At 41.0% G+C, this 17,330-nt stretch overlaps 1 protein-coding gene across 7 annotated transcripts in view; it reads right to left on the reverse strand.

The window, feature by feature from the left end:
- OSBPL3 (oxysterol binding protein like 3) overlaps positions 1 to 17,330 on the reverse strand; it is a 173,154-nt gene that overhangs the window by 108,571 nt on the left and 47,253 nt on the right. The window lies entirely within an intron of this gene.

Raw genomic sequence — 17,330 nt, forward strand, 5'->3', positions numbered from 1 at the left:
CGAGTCCTGCATGGGCTCCTTGCTCAGCAGGGAGTCTGCTTCTCCCTCTGCCTGCACTCTCTCGTTCTCTCTCTCTGACAAATAAATAAAATCTTAAAAAAAAAAAAAAATAAGTGCTCTGCTAAATACCAGTCACACAGGGTTCTCTGTGGCAGTGAAATATAAGTCCCCACACACCAGTCACCTTGGGGATTGCTGATCCTACCTTCCCTACCGAAGACACAGTGTAATGCATGTCGGCACATTATAGACTCTGAAAAGTACTGCAGTTAAAACAAATGCCAAATCTGTTAATTTTGTTGAACCCATTCCAAACCTATGTAACCATGGAATGTCTTCTTTGAGGTGACACTTAACAATTGTCCTTCAGTCTGACAATCCTATCTAGCTTTAAAACTCAATTATCCTGAGCCCATGAAATTATTTGAACTCTCACCTTTAAAGGTTGGTTTTTCCATCATGTAGATGGTAGCTTAACATGCACAGGCACCACTTCTTGGTTATAAATTAGGCTCACAACAACCGGTAAATAACACTTATTCTTTGCTTACACTTTTATGTCTATTCTTGGTCTAGAGAAACCACGAGAAACCATGATAATCACATAAAAACCAAAAGCAAGTTTCAGAAACTGGGAACATGTTCCCCCGTTTGACCCAACCTTCCCCTAAAAGTCCCTCCCTGGTCTCTCATTATCACATATCTTCCCCCAAACCCAACTTCCCCACTCCCGTTCCCCTCTTGCATTCTAAAGTTTATACACGGACTCAATCCTTTCTACCTCAGTCTGAAATTGCCCCGAAGAGGAAACATCTGAATGGGAAGTAAAGTATCATTTGGAGAAAAGAAGTAGCACTCCAGAGAGAGGCACTCTTAATTAACTGGACAAAATGCTAAAAGAAATTTTGTGGAAATTATCTCAGAAATTAAGTACTCACACAACCCTTAGGCAAGCTTACTTAAAAACATAGCTCAAGCAATTTACACATATTCACCCAAGCCAAGTAAACAAGAAAATGGGGTCGGCATTTAGTATTTACTTAACAAATGTTTATTGATCACTTACTATTGGTCAGGGACAACTCTAGACAGTGGGGATAAAGTAGTGAGCAAAATCTCAAACACTGCACTACAAACAAAACTACAATAGACTAGAAAACTCATGGGGCTCCCTGCTCAGCGGGGAGCCTGCTTCTCTGCCCCTCCCCTGGCTCGTTCGCTCTCTCTTTCTCTCAAATAAATAAATAAAATCTTTAAAAAAAAAAATAAAACGATCAAATAAGGCACAAAGTTTTCTTGCATCTGTGAGAATGTATGGGAAAGGCAAGAGACATTTATTTCGTACCTGTCATTTCCCAGACACCATGCTAGATGCTTTTACATATGTTATGTTATTTAATTTCCAGAATTATCCTTTGACTTAGGTTTTAAGCTTCATTCTACAGTTAAGAAACCCAGACAGAGCTAGCAGTCCAACTTCTGTAATATGCCTGATTCCAAAACCACACCTTTTATGCAAATATAGTGAGGTTCAACCTGAAATGGAATTCATGGTCCCTTCAAAGCAACATTTCTAATATGACTCTATGACGGCGGAAGAAAGATAGGTCAAAACATATGAGGTAGAAGAGTGGACATCAACATCACATCAAAAAATAATCTTCACAGATTTGTAAGAATCACACTTCCCAATTTTAAAACATACTACAAAGCTATAGGAGTCAAAATAGTGCATACTAGCATAAACAAAGACATATAGATGAAGGGAATAGAATTGAGAATGCAGAAATTAAACTCACTATATATGGTCAATTCATTTTGAACAAAGGTGCCAGGACAATTCAATGGGGGAAAGAAAAGTCTTTTCTATAAATGGTGTTGAAAAAGGTGGATATTCACATGCAGAAGTATGATAAAGTTGGACCCTAACTTTGTACCATATACAAAAATTTACTCCAAATAAACCAAAGACCTAAATGTAAAAGCTGAAACTAATAAAATCCTTAAAGGAAACACAGGGATAAAATTTCCTGACCTTGAATTACATCATAGTCTATTAGATACGACACCTAAAGCAAAATCCATAAAAGAAAAAGAAATAGTAAGATGGACTTTATCAAAATAGAAAAACTTTTAGGTGCACCTGGGTGGTTTAGTCTGTTGAGCGTCCGACTCCTGATTTTGGCTCAGGTCATGATCTCAGGGTCATGTGATTGAGGCCCACGTCTCCCAAGAATGGGAGAAAATATTTGAAAATCATATACCTGATATGGGTCTAGTATCCAGAATATATAAAGAATTCTTACAACTCAACAATGAAAAACAACCCAATTTTTTAAGTAGGCAAAGGACCTGAAGAGATACTTCTCCAAAGAAGAAACACAAATGGTCAATAAGCACGTGAAAATTTACTCAACATCATTAATCATGAGAAATGCAAATAAAAATACAAAAAAATACCACTTCACAACCCCTAGGATAGCTATGATAATAAATGTATGTGCTGCCAAAGCGAGCACAACTATGATAATAAATAAAGAAACCAACAAGCAAATTAACAGGCAGATAAGCAAGGATACAGAGAAACTGGAGCCCTCATACATTTTGGTGGGAATGTATACAACGGAAAACAGTCCAATGATTCCTCAAACTGTTAAACATAGTTACCATATGAGGCAGCAATTCCACTCCTAGTTACATACCCAAGAGACTTGAAAACATATGTTCACAGAAAAACTTGTACAAGAATGTTCATAGCAGCATAATTCATAAAAGTTAAAAAGTAGAAGAACTCAAATGTCTATCAACTGCTGAATGGATAAACAAAAAGTGGAATAGCTATACATTATGGATGGAATGTTTGTGCTGTCATCCCAAAATTCATAAATGGAAGCCTAACCCCCAATGTGCTGGTATGAGGGTGGAACCTTCAGGAGTGAGATTAGTGCCCTTATGAAAAAACAGGAAACAAAACCTTGCTTCCTCTGTGTCAGCCATGTGAAGACACAGCAAGATGACAGCCAGGAAGTGGGCTCTCATCAGACACTAGATCTGCTAGCACCATGATCGTGGATTTCCCAGACTCTAGAACTAAGAGAAATATTTGCTTACTATTTAAGCCAACCAGTCTATGGTAATTTGTTATAGCAGCCCAAATGGACTAGGAGACCATACAATGGAATATTATTCACCTATAAAAAGGAATAAAACATTGATTCATGCTACAACATGGATGAACCTTGAAAACATGCTAAGTGAAGGAAGAGAGATTAAAAAAGGCCACACATATCATTCCATTTATACGAAATGTCCAGAATAAGCAAATCTATAGAGACAGACAGAAGATGTTGCCAGGGCCTGAAGATAGGCAAAATGGGGAAGAATGGGATTCCTTTTGGGGTGACAGAAATGTACCATAATTGGATGATGATGACAGTCACACAATTTTGTGAATGTACTTAAAAAAAAAATTCACTGACTTATACATTTTAAAAGGGTAAATTTTATGGTATGTGAAATTACCTATCAATGAAAAAAATCTTCCCCTCCCAAAAATAACCTTTGAATCAAATAGAATCAGATATATAAGTTATCCATCTTCTCCCACAAAAACCACTGGCATGAGGTAAATCCACTTTTGCTGAGTCAAATGTGACACTGGATGTGACCCTGGAATTTAGCCCTAAGATTCAGAAAAGACCTATTCTGTGTTAAAGTGTTTTAAAACAGCATATTCAATTAAAAATAAATGAGCAGCGGCACCTGGGCGGCACAGCTGGTTCAGTGACCGACTCTTAACTTTGGCTCAGGTTATGATCTCAGTCATGGGATCGAGCCCAGAGTGGGGATCCATGCTCAGCGTGGAGTCTGCCTGAAATTCTCTCTCCCTCTGCCCCTCCTGCTCATTCTCTCTTTCTCTCTGTCACAAATAAATAAATCTTAAAAAAAAAACAAAAACAAATGAGCAATATAGCATCAACATGTAATCAGTCTACATAAAGCCTCTGAATCTATATGCTCTAGTGAACTCATGGAAAGGAAAGACTGAAATAGCCAAGTCAAAGGTCAAGGGCAACCTCAACACATGGAAACAACAATACAAGTCACAAGACTTGTCAACCCTGCCTGCCACATTAGTCATCCTAGAAATCATGAATAGATCGTGGACACCCCTCCTCATTTGAGAGGTTGCTGACAATCATACCCAGAAATGAAACACTGGGTCCTCCCTCCAAGATCTCAGAGGCATTCTTCTATGTGGGTAGCAGTAACAGCTTCCACCACCGAGGGCCTAGTTACAAGCAATCCGGTCGAATTAAAACCCTTACAGAACGACTGAAAGCCAAATCTGGATGTGATGTTAAAACGACTCTTAAGCTCTGAAACGGCTGGTTGATCTTTGATCTGGACTCCTGTTTTACATTTAGCAAAGACTCAGACCCACATTAAAAAAAAAAAAAAGTTTACTAAGACTTTAACCACCATGTAAGTTAAAATAGATATGTGTACAAGCACATTCACACAAGCCAACCCGTCACTAGTCAAAAGAACACTCGGAGCTAACGAAAAGCCTGAATTTCATTGTCTGCAATAAAAGAACAGGATAAAACTGAGCAAGCACAGGTAATTCCAACTTTTGAGAGGTTATGTTCTAGAAGGTGTTATAAATCAGCTGTTTCAAACTCAAAACATTTTTCCATAGAAATCTGTTAGCTTGTGATCATGTACTCAAGCTAGCCCAGAGAGACCTACTCAATGTACTTAAAGTAAGAGACAATGGCACTTATAGGAGAACGATGCCTTCCAGGTCAACCCCAGAATATAGCTCAAAGAGGCAGCACCCCAACTGCAGCATCAGAAAATAGGACGGGAATGCTCTGATCCCATCATTCCCCAGGTATTCTGAACTGGTGGACCAATACAGGCCATGGTCCACAGTGGGAATCCCTCCCTACTCCCATTCAGACATAAGAATACTTCTTCACGAGGACCTCTAAGGATGGGAGAGTCCGTGGTTTTTTGCTACTCTCCTGAAGTTGGTTTGTTTTGGTTTTTGTTTTTGTTTTTTTTTAAGAGAGAGAGAAAGCACGCATGTAAGCGGGCGGGGGGAGGGGCAGAGGGAGAGGGAGAGGGAGAGAATCTTAAGCCGGCTCCACATGCATCGAGGAACCGACATAGGGTTCGATCTCATGACCCTGAGATTATGACCTGAGCAGAAATCAAGAGTCGGACACTTAACCAACTGAGCCGTGTCCCCCACAAAGTTCTAATTTCAGTAAATGTCTGCTTATCTGGAAATGAAAGCAAACCAAAGAATTCACATTATAACATTTTTTAAACCTTTGTTGAATTATAACATTCATATAGAAAGTCATATTGCTGAATTTTTTAAAAGATTTTTATTTATTTATTTATTTATTTGAGAGAGAGAGAGAGAGAGAGAGAGAGAGAGAGAGAGAGTGGGCCCGCAAATAAGGGGAGGGAGCGGGACAAGCAGACTCTGCCCTGAGTGTGGAGACCAATGTGGGGCTCGATCTCACAACACTGAGAGATCATGACCTGATCTGAAATCAAGAGTCAGACGTTTAAATGACTAAGGCACCCGGGCGCCCCTATATTGCTGAATTTTTAAAAATGTATTTTTGTAGAGAAGATACATGGAAAGTAGTGAATTTCAGCAACTTCTCAAATGTCTCTACAGTCAATGCAGATTCCATTCTTCATTACTACTATGTCCTACACCTAGCAGAGAGGCTGCACAGAGCAGGCACCTCAAAGACATCTACAGAATCTCTGCACCTTTGACATCATTAGTATTGTGCGTGTAATTTATTTTGAAACTACCCTAGAATAACTTACATACACTGCAATAGGGACTAACAGGGAATGGCCTGGCCTCAGAAAAGATATCATATAGGTAAGAAATGGAAAACAGATAATTATAAAAATAATCATCACTATCCTCAAATGCTGCAATGTCTGAAATGTGTTACAAAGAATTCCAGTGAGAAGCAGTGGGATGCAGCGGGGACAGCACAAACGTGGGTGGTAGAAAGACAGGCTTGCCCTTGCCACAGTGTGACCTTGAGAAATCTGCCTCTTGGTGCCTCAATTTCCTCAACCACAGAACTGTTCTCACTCAGGGAACTGGGTGGCTGAGTGGCCAGGATGGGAGGGAAATCAAGTTTTCAGTGAATGCCCTTAATGCCTTTCAAATGTGGTTTCACAAATAGGTATCACTCATCGAACTGAAGAAATAGGATGTCTTAACGGGATTGCTCACTCCAGCAACCCCAAAGGAGAACTGGGAAGCATGTGATGCCTCAGGCCACCCTGCTGGCTCTTCTCCCACCACCTCCTGGCTCTCCTCCGACTTACCCTGCCTGGCCGGCTCAGCCCCCATTCTTCAGTCTGACCTCATTCTAGCCTGACCACCTGGTTCTGACTCACAGCCTCACCGTTAACCCTGCTATTGGTGCTAACCCCCTCAGCCCTGTCAGGTTTTCAGGTCAGGGATCTGTCTCCTGCACACCCACCATGACCTGCCAAGGCTGGCGATGACCTGGAGCTTTCAGAGTGAGAGCGATGAATCGTCCCCCTTGCGGAAAACCCCAGCGTTAATTCTGAATACGAAGTGAGCTTATCTTAGGGTCAACACAGAAAGTAAAGAAAAAAAAAAAGGAAAGAAAAATGAATGAAAAGGCAGGATGCGTTAGTCTGAGGAGCAGAAAAAACGAAATAGAAAAGGCAAACCTGTAAGTATGGCCACCAGGGATACTCTGCGGTACACCTCACCCGCCCACCCTGCACACATACAATGTCGGAGATGGGGCCGACCCAGCAAATTCTTCTTCACTTCAGGGACAGCAAATCTCATCCTAAAAGATAGGTAATCTATCACAATTGGTGGAAACTATCAAGAAAGGGTCTGCACTAATCCTCTTTCTTTAATAGGCCCACAAAGAACACCAAGGCATGCTTACTGAATTCTCTCTGCCGAGAGGAGCTCAGCGTGACGGGGTTGACGGGGGCAGGTGGTGTCAGGACTATCCACAGTCTTATTATCAGCACCTGTAAGAGTGGCTCCTCTCTTCAGCACCCTTCTCTCTGGGAACCAGCCCCTCCCTGGCCACTGGAGCGACCCAAACCAAGGGCAGCCACCCATACTGACTAACCTGAGCCAACATGATTCTCTTTGTCCAGAATTTGGAAGGTAGACACAGGGAGCGAGACTGATCTAGTGACACTGAACTTGGGAGAACGTGAGACTGCCGGGGTTGCTATTTTGAACCAGGTGCAGGGAAAGCAGAGAGGATGGGACAGCAGGGTAGGTAGACAGAGAGGGGCTGGAAGACAAAGAGAGACAGGCCAACCACAGAAATGCAGAATGAGACACAGAAAGACAGACAACACACATGTGCCATAAGGCACAGCCGGGGCGACGTAAGAGGCCCACAAAGAGACAAATCAGACAGAGAGGCCGCATGGAGTGGGTGAACTGGTGGGGGAACACAGACTTGGGGGGATGGCTGCTATGTCTGAGGCCCTGCCATATTTCAGCCGTGCTTCCTGCCACCTGCCCTGGGCACGATGACCCTTGCGGCGATCCAACAAAACCCTCCTTTAGGGCGCCTGGGGGGCTCAGTCAGTTAATCGTCTGCCTTCGGCTCAGGTCATGATCCCAGGGTCCTGGGATCAAGCCCTGCATCGGGCTCCCCGCCTTCCTCCGCCTGCCACTCCCCCTGCTTGTGCGCTCTTGCTGTCAAATAAATAAATAAATAAAAATCTTAAAAAAAAAAAAAAACCCTCCTTTAGCTGACCCAGTTGCACCTTCTATTTTTCACATGTGCAGTTAGAAAAGTAATTTTAAATATCAATACCCAAGAAGAGGAAGGACTGGCAAATTTTGACACATAGTGTTGATTACAGTATCAATAAGTAAAAATATTTGGGAAACCTATTGAGCAATTGTTATTCAAATGTTATAAAATACTCTTACCCTTTTACTCAATATTTATAACAGGGAAAAAGTCGATACAACCTTCATGCCCAACGGTAGGGGAAAAGTTAAGCAAGTTAAGACTAGAATATATTATTTCATATCAGGAATAATATTGCCTCTAAAATCATTTGCAAAGAACGTAACCTGTAACCTGTTCATGTTAAAAGAAACATGCTAAATATAAATGCAGAAAACTATGTAAAAATGTATATTGAAAATAAAGATCATAGTTAACACTCAAAGAGACAATGGGGGTTACATTTGGATATCAAATCAAAGGGGTTTTCCCCCCTGTCTTTATTAATGTATTTTCAATACTTTTATGAGAATATGATATGTTTAATCACTTAAAATACGGGGGGGGGGATAGTGAGAGTCTATCCCCTCACACTTTCACATGTATTTTTCTCAAGCTTTGACTTATCCTATTGCTATGGTCCCACTTTGGATTCCTACATAGAACTACCGACTCCAATAACCAGGTGAAGCTTCTTGCCAATGCTGTCACATGGACGTTTATTTACTACACATTTCTGAAATGCCTGCCCACCTTGGATAAGGCTGGGTTTAACTGGTACAGACACACTGATGGGCAACTTCTTACTTTCTGAAGCAGCCATTCCATTTTTTTAATTGTTATTTTTTAAAGATTTTATTTATTTATTGAGAGAGAGAGAGAGAGAGCATGCACGCGGGAGGAGGGGTAGAGGGAGAGAGAGAATCCCAAGTAGACCCCAATGGGGATAGTGGAGCCCAAGGCAGGGCTGAATCCCACGACCCAAGATCACGACCCCAGCCAAAATCAAAAGTTGGGCACTCAACCAACTGTGCCACCCAGGCACCCCAGCTATTCCATTTTTAAATGTTTTGATGATGTCCATGATCTCCAGCTTAATCTGCAGCCCTGAGGCCTATGTGAGAGGCTTGCCAACGCACCAGTGGTCAGGAGACTGTTCCATGTCTAACAAGATGCCCCCCAACCCCCCGAATATTTAGACATATAGCAGTGCTACTCAAGGTTCTGCCCAGGAATCAGATTTGTCCTGGCTTGGATTGGTTGCTTGTTTTCCCTTCTTTAGGGATAACACAAATCAGCTCTATTTGGCTGTCATTAATGTCCTCTTTTTTTTTTTTTCATTTCTTTATGTGCATGCATACATATATGCAAAGGGAACAAGGGAGGAGGCATAGCAATTTATCATTTTTATATACGTCTTTGGGTCCTTACAACGTAAGAGCACTGTAGACCTATACATATAATTAACATCCAAAAAACGTTATTAAAGATTGCTAAATAAATGGTATGACCACAGAGTTGAATGTTTTAAATACCATATATATGAGCATGAGGTCTGATTAAAAGGAGCCAAGAGATGAAAGAAAATTCTCCTGGTAGGCTCTTCACTGACCTATCGTTACAATAACAAACCCCTCTCCGTCACCCCTTTCAACACGCATCCCAGAAGCATGTGTAGATGGAGGGTGCTGAGGTCAGTATACTGACCTTTCTTATTTGTTGTCTAGGTCTTGGAAAACAAGAAAGGATGCCCACCAATTATAATATGTGGCCAGATGCCCTTTCAAGACTAGAAGTAATATCCCAATCCCAGCCCAAATATTCCAAAACCCAAGACATTTCCCACACTTCTCCTTGCTGGGCCTCTCAATTAGTAACAAAAACTGTCTTTTTCCCAAGAAGCCAGTAGGCAGGCCTGCTTGAAGTGAGAAGTACCGAAAGGTGTCAGATGATTTCTACAAGAGTGGCTTTTCTTTCAGGTTCAATTCCCGAGGAAGGAAAACTTCCGCTCAGGAGCAATCTCTAGCTTCTTAGGGCTAAAACTGCATTCAGCAGCTCCTATTCACATGGGAACATTTCACTGTCTTTCTCTGTCACTGTTTGTAGCAAAGGGCGTCACTGGGTTACACAGAAGAGGAGAAAAGCAGGCAGAGAGGTTCTACTGTTTAAATCAGGCTTTCTGGGTGCCTGGGTGGCTCAGTTGGTTAAGCGACTGCCTTCGGCTCAGGTCATGATCCTGGAGTCCCGGGATCGAGTCCCACATCGGGCTTCCTGCTCAGCGGGGAGTCTGCTTCTCCCTCTGACCCTCTTCCCTCTCGTGTTTCCATCTGTCATTTTCTCTCTCTCAAATAAATAAAATCTTTTAAAAAAAAAATAAATCAGGCTTTCTCCTTTACACTTCAGTGTGGTTAGAGTTCAGAGAGATGGCCAGTTTCACATGTGCAACCCCACAGCCATGATCTGACCCATATTTGTGACATGGAAAAGGTTGGGTAGAATAACAGTCTTGACTTCCATGGATCACTTTTTAAGACAGGCTGGAACACTTGGAGTCAAAGAGACATAACACTTACTCTGTTACATTAAAACGGTCCTTAAATAGCTGTAGAGTAAAACCTCATCATTTTGCCCTGGTGCGGTGAAGAGGCAGACCCAATGACTAGGTAGAGGGCTTGGTGTGCATTGGTAACTAGTCCTGTTATTTCTTTATGTCTAGAACAATGACTCTCTGGATGTTCTGAGTTGAGGGAAATGATAGTAATCTATCTGTAGCTACAGAAACAGTGTTTACAAGATGGACACCAGTTTATAAAAAGCTCTCCAGTCCTTGGTTTGAATATGTCATGCCCCTGTTCACATTTCTCCGGTAGATACTCATTACCTATAAATAATAGATAATCTGCAAATCAGAATCATCTGTGGACACTTAAAAAACCAAACGTGCTCCAGGCCTCTTCCCAAAGATTCTCATTCAATGGTCCTGGGATCTGAGTATGAACGTTTTTAAAATAAATATCTTTCCAGATAATTAAAATGCACAGGATTGAGGACTACCAATTTACGAGAGGAGGTCTCAAGCCTTCGGTACTACACACAAGCCTCACATTTCACCTTCCAACAACACCCATCCACTTGCGGCTCCCCACAAACCATCTCTGAGCCTTTGAGCCAGCCACCCCTGCCCTCATTCAGAGTTTGGCAGATTAGCCACCATCCAGGGTGTGGCTCCAATGAGGCTTTCTGTCCATCCTTCCCTGACATTTCCAGATACACAAAAGATACAGAGAAAGGAAACTAAACAGACTGCTACAGAAAATCATCAAATCCACAAAGGACGAGAACAAGAGAAGAATAGAGGAACAAAGGAAATACAAAACAGCCAGAAAATAATTAGCAAAATGGCAATAAGTGCATACCTATCAATAATCACTTTAAATGTAAATGAACTAAATTCTCCAAAGACACAGAGTGTCTGCATGGATTAAAAAAAAAAAAAAAAAGGACTCACTTCAGAAGTAAAGACACACACAGGTGGAAAGTGAAGGAATGGAAAAAGATATTCCATGCAAATGGAAATGAAAACTTAGCAGCTACACTTACATCAGACAAAACAGACTAGGCAAAGACTATATATAATAAGAGACAAGGAAGGTCATTATATAATGATAAAGAGGTCAATCTAACAAGAGATATAATATGTGTAAATAGTTATATACCCAGCATAGGAGCACCTAAATACAGAGAGCAAATATTAACAATTATTATCGTATTGCTGCCTATTTCTTCTCTTAGGCAGCAATACAATAGTAACAGGGGATTTTAATGCCCCCTTTCATCAATGGCTAGATCATCCAGACAGAAAATCAATAAGGAAACACTGGCCTTAACTGACAAGTTAGACTAGATGGACTTAACATTCCCAGGCGGGCGCACACCAGGCTGCCCCTGCACACCCCTTATTCTGACAACCACATTTATCACAATAAAGTATTTGTTTGCATGTCTCCTTACTGACCTGTAAGCTCCTGGAGGATAGACCTCATTCTTTTTCCTCTTTATATCCTGCTGTCAAGCAAAATACCTATCATCTGATAGGGACTCAATCAATTTTTGGTGAATGAACTAATAAATGCACCATGTGAAAGTAATATAGTCAAAAGTGTGATAAATAATAGTATTGGCATTATTTTGTTGAGCAAAACAAAACCTGAATAAACAAAAATCGAATTTTTATTCAATTAGATTCTTCATAATGTGCCTTGGGTTCTAAAAGTTACTTAATAATCCTCAAGCACCCTAAAGGGAAAGCTCTTGGGAATCTCTGACTCAGAAGCAATGCTGCTTTCATCTTATGTCTAGAACTCATTTCAAGGGGACTCATATGACTTCAATTCTAGTCTTAGACACTGCTGAAAGAAATCTCTGAAAGAAGCTGGCAGGAGAATTGGCAAGACAAAGATACATTACATATGCAGTTTAGGGTTTTCTGAATAGCATTTTGCTAAGCTACAGGCTTACAGGATTTAAAATGTGACTCAGAACACCAACTATGATGCCAACGTTTTTATTTTTAGATTTTTTAGCAGAGGAGATGGCTATAAATTCAACCTACTCAGTCTACAAATCCTCTAAACTTCCTCCTCGAGAACAGAAAAGCACTTGGCATTTCTCCAGGTATTATTTTATTTGCATATATAGTGATGCTGGTAAAATTTTGGTAACTAAAGAAGAATTAATAACTGAAGTTCTAAATGATTCTCATGATTACTGCTTAAGTTGGCAAAATATCCTCAAGCAAAGAAGAAACTTGCTCATGGAAGTGTGCATGGGCGGACTGTTCAGTTTTTTTCACGATGGTATGCTCGCTTGTAGTTATATCTGTGTTCTCAGACAAGTGCCAAGGGGACAATAACAGAAGGACCACAAGTTTGAGAAGCCAAAATGGAACCACAGAAAATTCAAAGGCCTGGTAAAAATATTTTTGCCTTATACCAAGTGTGCTTTGCTGTTTGACACCTTAGCTTCTCATGATCCTATTTCTTATTTTTTAAAAATTCAACTATACAGGGCGCCTGGGTGGCTCAGTTGTTAAGCGTCTGCCTTCGGCTCAGGTCATGATCCCAGGGTCCTGGGATCGAGCCCCGCATCGGGCTCCCTGCTCAGTGGGGAGCCTGCTTCTCCCTCTCCCACTCCTCCTGCTTGTGTTCCCTCTCTCGCTGTGTCTCTGTCAAATAAATAAAATCTTGAAAAAAAAAAATCAACTATACTGAGAAAATGTACCCCTGTTAAGCGTGCAGTTTGATGAGATTGGACAAATACGTATACCTACGCCACCTCAAGCAACATACAGAACACTTCCCTCACCAAAAAGTGCCCTTCTGCAGTCAACTCCCACACTCACTGTGGGATTTCCAACCCTACCAATTAGTTTTGTCTGTTCTAGAGCTCCATATAAATGGAATTGTGCAGAATATGCTCTTTTTCCAACCCTACCAATTAGTTTTGTCTGTTCTAGAGCTTCATATAAATGGAATTGTGCAGAATATGCTCTTTTCGTATCTGTTTCTTTCAACATGTTCTTGACTTCCAGCCACAGTGTATTAGCGATCCCTTCCCCTCGGTTGCTGAGTAGTATTCCACTGTATAAATATACTGCAAGTTATCTGTTCACCAGTTGAGGAACATATGAACTATTTCCAGCTTTTAGTTGTGATAATAAAGCTGCAATGAACTTTCGTATATAGGCCTTTCTCTTGGGTAAATGCACAGGAGCAGAACTCTTAGACCTTAGGGTAAATGTGTTTACATGAGAAACTGCCAAACTGCTCTCCAAAGTGGCTGTGTCTTTCTCTACTCCCACCAGCCATGCCTCCTGACCTCTCCAATTGCTCCATATCCTAGTCAACACTTGGTATTGTCAGTCTTTTACATTTTAGCCATGCTGGTGGGTTTGGGTGTACCTCACTGTGGTTTGATCTACAAAGTATGAAATGTGTTTCCTTCATCATTCAACCTTCTCCTCCTCCTATAGAACACAGGCCATATGGTATAATAAAAGATCACTGGGTTAGTTTCTGCAACTTTGAATTTTATCACCAACTTTGTCACTACATAGTTGCATAATGCTGTAAAAACCATCTACCCCGACCTCATTTTTGCCCCTATCTATAAAACGGTTAAGTCAGCCCAAATGAGACTTAAATTCTTGTTCTAAATAAAAATGAGCACAAATGAGTTTTATCAAAAGCAACATATTCCTTTCATAATAGTTAAGCATTATTTTTGCATAATGTCCCACAGTTTTCAAAGAGAATTTGTATCTATCCTATTTAATGCCAAAGGAATAATTATCTCCAAAATACCACACATTAAAAAAAAAAAAAAAAAAGGAATAAGAACCCAGCAAGAAAGGAGATTCCATCCAATTTAAGACTCCCTCTTTTGCCTGGTGCTACAAAGCTGGTTTGCTAAATTAGTTAACCCTCCTGAATTCCCTTTCATAGTCCTCTGAGCTTAATTTCCAAATTGCTTTTAAAAACCTTTCTGACTCATAAAACACAAATAATCACCTTTGGTCACTTAAGTTTTGCTCACTAAGCTTTAAATTGCATGTAGTGACTCAATTAGCAAATTGTTGGATTTCACTGGCCATTCTGCCTTATGCACACACAATATTTCTTTACTACTGTTAAGCCTCATATATCTAGCAACTTGGGAAATTAAGCAAATTCCAAAAGTTAGCCCCCATTCTTTTTGTTCCCATAAGGCAAGGTAAAGTGAAGGCAAAGACAATGTTAATGATAAAAGCAGGAAAATATCATACATTCTTTATGAGGAAACTGAAGGAGTTGGAAGAAAGGGTAAAGAGTGATCAAAGGTAAGGGCGGAACACATAGCAAAACACTAAAGGAAATGAGTTTTCAGTTCCCAAAAAAGATGTACTAAAAGAAAAAAACTGCAAATAAAACACCGCGTTCAAGGAGATAATGGGGGGAAGAACACAACACTTCTTACCTTCAATTCCTGTCTAAGCAAATTATATATTGCCTACCCAAGATTCAGGTTATACTTAACAAAGGTTTCCTATATCTTGTTTGTTCTAAAGATATCTCAGAATACGCCAGCAGACACAGAATAAACCTTATATTGCTGACAGCAAAAAAGACATGGGCTTCAGTGGGAGGTCTATTTCAATATGAATGAGGGAAGTTGAGTTGCAGGTAAAAAAAAAGATCACATCATTTATTTAAAAAAAAATATATATGCAGTGTACTTCCAAAGGCCTGTTACCCATGAGGGCCTGTTACCCATGAGGGGAAAAGGAAAAAAATCCACCTGCCATCATTGCAGTAGATCATTAACCTCTCCTGGGTCACTAACCTCTTTAAAAGTCTAATGAAAGTTAGAATGCAGTCTTTCCAGAAGAACAAACCTATGGCTTTGCCCAGCCCCCAGAGGTTCAGCTCCATGAAGGCCTTCCATGGAGCCTTTAAGGGTTTAGGGACCCCTAGGCTTAGACAAAGGGCCCCTGATTAAATAAATTCATCAATGTGATTTCTGCTGACAATAATTTAAATAGGCTCTGTATCCAAAAAGAGGAAAGCAAACCTCTCCTAATCCAACCTCACAGAGTGGTATAAAGCTTAAGAGGAGACATGGAAGCACTAGGTAATGGGAAAACTGGCCACTGGTTAGAACCAGTCAGTAGAGAAAGTTCTCTGGCCTTTGTTAAGATGTTATAATTCGTGTAGTCTACATGTTTCATTTTAAAGACCAGTCACTGAGACCCAGAGAGGCTGGGCTTGCCTGATGACACACAGCTGTACGTGGAAGAGTGAGGATGAGAACCCAGATTTTCTAACTCCTAGTCCGATGGTTTTCCATGATATCACATAACTTCCCCATGTGTTGCTGGCTCAGGGCCACATATGAACTGTTCTTAGCCTTGTTCACGGAGGTATTGGTTGTTCATCAGGAAATACTTGTTTCGTATGCCGTTCCTTTGTTTCCTTAGCGTCTTAAAAAAAACAGAGATGGAGACTGTGTTAGCTTCCTATTGCTGCTGTAACGAAACTAAATTGTTGAGTCTTGTGGCTTCAAACAATACAAATTTATTCCTTTACAGTTCTGGAGGTCAGAAGTCTAAAATCAGCTTGTCAGCAGGGCTGTGTTCCTTCTGGAGGCTCTTGTGGAAAATCTGCTTCTTTGCTTTCTCCAACTTTCCCAGACTGCCTGCATCCTTTGGCTCAGGGTCCCACATCACATCCCATTTTCCATCATCCCATCTCATCACATTGCAGTCTACTAAGGGATCGCCTGCCTCTCTCTTAGAAGGACCCTGTGCTTGCGTTGGCCCTACATGGATAATCCTGGATAACCTCCCCATCTCCAGGGCCTTTCTTTAATCATATCTCTAAAGTCCATTTTGCCATAAAAGGTAACATTCACTGGTTCCAGGGATTAGGCTGTGGATATATTTGGGGGTTGTTATTCTACTTGCCACAGACAGACATCTGCCTTACAAGCCAAAATTCTCAAATCATCCTTCTTTTTCACTTATATTTCTGAATGTCTCAAAATTAAATCACATCAGTTTGTTCCCATACCTTTTTCTAGCCATTTCCTCTCCTTCCTCTGTGCCCCATAATGAATTCCTCCTTTTAGAATAAACCTATTCTAGAAATGGAAGGTACTGACATCACCCACTCAAATGACTATTCATACTTGTTGGCTTACTCTGATGTTGGAGGGGCAATGACTGGGGAATGGATGTCTGGGAGCATCCCTCCAGCTCACTTTCTACCTCTGAACATATACTTCTTAAGAGAATATTCAGTAATTTTTAGAATTTAAAAAAAAAAAAAAACAACATCTTCAGGGGTGCCTGGGTGGCTCGCTCAGTCAGTTAAGCATCTGCCTTCGGCTCGGGTCATGATCTCAGGGTCCTGGAATTTAGCCCCGCATTGGGCTCCCTGCTCAGTGGGGAGCCTGCTTCTCCCTCTCCCTCTGCCCCTGCTTGTGTGCTCTCTCTCACTCATTCTAAGAAATAAATAAAATCTTTAAAAAAAAAAAAAACTCCAGATTCTACCATGTATTATATTGGGGATTTGGATTAGGAGAGGTTTGCTTTCCTCTTTTTGGATACAGAGCCTATTTGAAACTCACACGTTTCCTATTTTAACCTTAAAGAAGTTATATCATTTGTCCACCATCTTTGGGATCTGAATGTACGTCTGAGGGGAGGCCACCTTCTCCACGGTACTGGGCTGCCTTTCCGGGCCAAGGCTGACACTGTGCATCTACAGATCTGAGAACACAGATCTAGAATACAATCTAGAATACAGATCTAGAACACAAGAGCTAGACAAGACGACTAATACAAACCAGGATCACAGATATGCTTGAGAAAACGAAAGAAAACTGGGGGGGGGGGGGGGGGGCGGTGGGGGGACTAAATTCCCTTATAGCCAAGCATTTTAAATGCTAGACATTCAAGGATGAACTTTCTGGGATCACTTTTTTTTTTTTTTA

This window comes from Callorhinus ursinus, unplaced genomic scaffold, assembly GCF_003265705.2.
Source record: "Callorhinus ursinus isolate GAN/ISIS: 27379988/994484 unplaced genomic scaffold, GSC_fseal_2.0 scaffold12, whole genome shotgun sequence".
NCBI lineage: Eukaryota > Metazoa > Chordata > Mammalia > Carnivora > Otariidae > Callorhinus > Callorhinus ursinus.